Below are 6,211 nucleotides of genomic sequence, written 5' to 3' on the forward strand. Positions count from 1 at the left end.
ATTGTCACCTTCAATTCAATTAAAAACTTAGCTATCACTCTAGCTATACACCAAAAATGGCCACTACTCAAAATCATCACTACCAAATCAATTTCATTCAGTTACACTTCCATAAGCTAAGAAATAATAATGATGCCTCAAACTACCAATCATTTAATCAACAAGGGCTAATCCTTTTGATATGTTCCATTTCCATTCTCATCCTTCTACCTACATTCTTCCTATGTATCCACTTCTGTTGCCGCCTCCATCGCGTCTTCCTCCTCTTTTCGCAGCAACAACAACCGGCGAACCCGGTTGTGGTGATAATCAACCCTACCCATGATGATTATCATTCATCTTCAATTATTACCAAGAGTCTTAGCTTTGTTGGTGATTATGAGAACAAAGAATGTTGCATATGTTTGAGTAGTTTCCAAGAGAATGAGAAGGTAAAAATTTTAAGTGAATGTGAACATGTTTATCATTCTGAGTGTTTGGATTTGTGGCTTAGGGCACATCCTAGTTGCCCTCTTTGCAGAGCATCCCTCCATTTTAGTAATTCTCTTGCCATGAAGAAATGTACAATTTAATTAATTTAAATTAATTAATTTCTTCTAATTCCTTTGTGTATATGTGTGCACATGTTAATGCTAAGCATATCATATATATAGCCATTTTAAATTTCATCTTTAATTTTTTGAATTGTTATATCATTTTTTTTAGGTGAATGCTATGGTGCCTAAGATATGGTGTCTAACTTACTAAAAAAGATAAAGAAATAATATTTAATAAATTTTAAATATTTTACATTTATTTTATATATTTTATTTTTTTACTTATAAAAACAAGTTAGACAATTTAAGCACCACAATAAAAGGCACCATAGAATTCACCTTTTTTTTATGGTATATTATTCTTCTAACTTTTCCCAGAATTTGGGAAGAGCTTGGAGAAAAGTATCTCTTAGAGTGCTTTATTGTTTGTATAATATTTTAAACTAATTACCCTTTTCTAAGTAATTTTTAAAGTAGGTAGAATAGTGCACAGTAATATATGATTAGATACTCAATTATATTAGGTGTAAAAAAATTAACTATATTTGATATTTTATAAGAAAAATTATTATATTATTATAAATAAGTTCAATTATTCTTATTATAGATTATTCTATTATCATAGATTATTCTACAAGTGGTTGATTATTTAATTAAAAATTTTATAAATTAATATATAAATAGAGTATATATTAATTTGATGGTTGATTTTTAGTATACATAAAATATTTGTTAGATATATATATAATTAAAAAAAATAAAATGAGTGAAACTAATTAAATAAAATTTAACATAGTATATAAGATAGAAAATGGTACTCATAAACTGTTTTTCTATCATCTCTATATCATTTTCTAAAATAATAAAAGATCACTTATTAATCAAATAAAAAGTGAAAGGGGTTTCTGAAGAAATTCTTAAATCTACTTCTATAAGGAAGGTATTCCCTTTTAAGGTATATCATATATGTACTATATAGTTGATGGTGGGAATATAGAGAGTTTAAAAAGGAAAATAAATTCAATTATTCTTTCAACTATTCTTTCTTTAAATTTCCCTCAAAATCTTAACTCATACATTATTGATACACATACATATTCTATCACATCCATTATTAAATGTTTTTTCCTTGTAAGAATAAATAATGAAAGTACAGATAACTATAAGTTTATAACTAGGGCCATAGTTAGTTGAACCATTTATTTTGTAATAAATGAAACAAAAAAATAAAGGAATCACGTCGAGGCCAATGTGCACGAAATACATAATAAACATATGGCTATTTCTTTGGTACTATATCATCAATTGCATTAATTTATTTCTTGTGACTTCTCAATTGAACATTATACGAAATGAAAGGATTATTGTTGCAGCATCATCTGGTGCACTAACTAATATATAATGTCACTTAGGCCGTGTTTGTTTATTAAAAAAAATACAAAGACACAATACAAAAAAATAACTTATTTTTTATTTATTATCACAATTAAATTTTTATATATATTTATATTTTTTATCTATTTTTTATTCTAATTTTTTGCGAAAAAAATAAAGATAAATTAGATTTTTTATTATTTGTTCTATCTTATATTCAATTTATCACTAAACAAAATACAAAAATACTAATTTTTATATCTCTATCATTTATATCTTATTTTTAATATCTTGTCTTATTTTATTCTTAAAATCAAACACAATCTTACATAACCTTAATTTTTTTTTGTAATATTTGCAAATTATCCATTATAAAAGTTGATTTCATATATATATAGACACATTATATTTTGTTTCTCCTTTTCTAATAAAGCATCCATTATATTTTCTTTTCTTAAGAATTATTGAGTGAGTGAAGTAAGGAGCAAGTGTTAATATCTTAAACGGCAAGGAAATATTTGGCAATAGACGTATGATACAGATAAAGTGTAACAAACTATATTATTAATACCTGGCTACATATTTTTTATACATAAAAGAAATTAAATGAAAATGAGACTAAAACCGACAGGGTGATTAGAGAAACAGTAGATAAACAACTAAAAGTGGCAATGTAAATAGAGTTGTTAACGATATTTACTTATTGTGAGTTTTGACTCTCTTTTATTTTAAATCTAAAATTTATTTCATGTGCCAGCCATCCTTGGAGTCGTTCATAGTGGATCATGTAGGGATGTCAATGGGGTAGGGTGGGGGTGGGGGATGTCTCCCTACTTCCCATCTCCACCCTTAGATTTGCTTTCCATCCCCGTCTCTATTCTCCACCGTGGAGGAATATTGCTCCCCATCCCCATTTTTCACAGGGACCCATTCTCCATCTACATAATAGTTCTAACTAATTATTAATTTCCATATGAATAGAATTGCAAGTATCTATCTTATACAAAAAGTGCAAGATTTTATACAAAAAGTCTAAATGACACGATGGTGACTTCTTTCGAGATAACGCAACGACGAGCCAAAGGAAAAAGCAGTGGACGAGGTGGGAGATGCGGCAATAGAGAGGAGAATGGACATGACGGCAGAGTTACGAAAAGGAACGCCGCAAATAGAAATTACGATGCGGTAAGGGTGATGGCATGGTGAGGTGTGACGATGCGATGAGAAGGGTGACGAGAGGGTGGCTGCAGAGAGGTTGGATGGAGTATGGACAGCCTTATGGATATCTGAATTGAAAAAGGGTTATGCAAATAAAGATTATGAGTTTTGAGTTTCTGTATATATATGTGTGTGTGAGAAATGACTAAAAAACATATATGAGAAATAAACTATTAAGGATAATTCAAGGAATTCATAAATTTCGGGGAATAGTGGGGATGGGATGGGGATCTCCGCGCCTGCTTCGGGAGAATTTTGTCCCCATTCCCATCCCCACGAGAAAAATTCTCCACAATCAGATCTCCATTCGGAGCAGTCCCCGCAAGGATCCCCGCGTCTTGGGGAATTTTGCCATCCCTAGAATCATGCAAAAGTAGATATATATTGAATAAGAAAAGTTTGTATTTAGAAAAGAAATTACACCAAAATTAGAGTTAATAGGTTACTAAGTAATAATACGAATTACAATATAGAGGAATCCTAGGGGCAGCAACTTTTGTGATTTGTAGCCATCAAATAGTCATTAATGATAGTTTTAATGGTGTGAGATTGGTGTGAGATTTCATCCAATAGCTCATTTTTTTTTTGCTAGTTACATACTGACCAAAATTTAACAAAGTTGCTGGCTCTAAACTTTTCCTTACAGTATATTATATATTGAATGTTGAGCTTTTTTGTGAATGATATGTTGGTATCTCAAAATTTTGCACTAATATTGGTACATGAACAGGTTAACGGTTGGATCAAGGGAATATAGATATAATGTTTCTTAGTTAGTAGCATTTATTTTTTATAATCTAATAATCTTCTCAATATATTTTACTTATTTCCTTTATAACATAATGACCCAATTATGATGTAAAATTAATTTTAGTCTCACATTTTTTTTCTTTTCTGACTTCAATGCAACGGGTCATTTTTTTTTTTTTCCTTTTACACAAACCTAATTTTGTAAGATTTCTGGACATCATACTAAGTTAATCTTCGGCCCTCCATTAGAACAGGCCCAATATATTTGTTTTTTATTTAGCCCCTTTCAATCCAAATTCCAAGGTATTATTATTATTATTATTATTATTATTATTATTATTATTATTATTATTATTATTATTAATCAAATTTCAAATCCAATCAAATGCTTCTATTTATATATAATTTTTTTTTTTTTTCAAGTTTAAGGAATGTATAAAGAAAGTAGAATGGGCAAAACAATACAATTAAGAAATTTATATACTAACCAAGTTGGGTTGGTCTAGTGGTTAGCTCACTAGTCCGCTTAAGCAAGTGTCGGGGGTTCGAATCCCGCCTTGTGCATGCAGCAACTCATTGGCCAGCGGCAAACCCTTAAATGGAGCTCAGTACCGCGACGGATTAGTCCTTGGCCTGTCGGGTTGGGGGATACCGTGGGAAACCAAAAAAAAAAAGAAATTTATATACTGCTAACTAATTAATCATCAATAATGACCTTTTTTTACTTTTGCATGAGGCATTGACCAAACCATGCAAGTGTCTACGGATGAGGCCAAGTTGTGCATTAAATATTGTAGCAAACATCGTTTTAGAATGGCCTCATTTGCAGTACTTTGTTCGTTTAATACATTTTTTTCAGGACCTATATAGACTCAGGTACATGAATTCAAATTCAGTTGACCAGAAATCATGGAAGATTTTGTCCTTGCCTCTTGCCTCTTGCCTCATTCATTACTTGCAACATTGTGACATTTTTTTTTACTATTTTATGTTATCATTTCAAACTGTATATTAAGACCAATAATATATTAGTCAATGGTAATTTAATTTCTTAACTAGAGATTTTTCAACCCGGCCTTTAGAATCGGTTTTTCAACCGTATATTTTAAGATTGTGTTTAAAAGAGAGACTGAAATTAAAAAACAGACAGAGGAATAAAGACGGAGAGACAAAAATTAAATTAAGTCTCTATATTATATTTGGTGTAAAATATACTAAACTGAGTTATGTCTTAGTTTAAGATAAATATAAAGATTGAACAGTAGATTTAAAATTTGAAAAGTTAAATGAGAGTATTTTTTAAAAGAAATATTATAAAAAAATTTGTCTCTATCTTTGAAAATTTTCAATCCTTGGGTTCTTATTTTTAGAAGTGATTTTGTGTTTGGAGACTAAAATTTTAGTTTTAGTCTCTGATCACTAAACACAATACTTAGGGGTCCTTTTGGGATGATTCAAAATTTACTTTTTTGAACTTTTGATTTATGAAAAGTAATAGTATTAATGTCTGGTGCAATTTTCAAAACCAAATTGTAGCTATCTAAGAAGCTATTTAAGTACTTATGGTTAAGTTAAAAAAAATGACTTTTCTCATAATAAAAAACTTTTTATCACATTTCTTTAAAATAAGCACTTTTTAAACTAAAATACCAAATACAAAATAACTTAATTATAAGCTACGTTTAATATAAGTATTTATTGCTTAAACTATTTTTTCAAAAGAAGCTTAATTAAGCTGTTTTTCCAAACTGAATCTTAGTCCCAATTCTTCAATCTCAGAAAATAAATGCAACCTAAGTAGATACATTTATGTTGTATGTATTTATTTTTGTATTATTTGATATAATAGAGATTTGATTATAATAAATAGGATAAAATATCAAAATGTTATAAAAAAAATCATATCACTAACAAAAATAAATTTAAAAAATATAAACCAGAAATTAATTTGGTTATGGATAAAAGATTGGTGCTAAACTTGTATATGGATGTATGGTGTGTTGTCCACAATTGTAGATCTGTGTTGATCAGAGGCTTGCAAAACACAGGTAACGTTTTGCAGGCGTTGGAATAAAAAATATGTAGGCCCTGCAAAACGCAGGCTGCGATTGGGCTGGAAAGGGAACTATTGGGCAAGAGGGACGCCTCCTTAGTGCCGCTGCTCCTACCGCCCGCCAAGCGGGCGGAGCGCTCGTTATCCTTACTGTTTTCTATCGGCTGGAATCGAAGCTGCGGATAGATCAGCAGATAGGTTGCTGCGGATAATTTATCCGCTGTTGATCAAATTAATCGTCTTCAAGATCGTCCGCCAAATTAAGGCCGACATGGAGCCA

The sequence above is a fragment of the Arachis hypogaea genome, chromosome 11 (genome assembly GCF_003086295.3).
Source record: "Arachis hypogaea cultivar Tifrunner chromosome 11, arahy.Tifrunner.gnm2.J5K5, whole genome shotgun sequence".
NCBI lineage: Eukaryota > Viridiplantae > Streptophyta > Magnoliopsida > Fabales > Fabaceae > Arachis > Arachis hypogaea.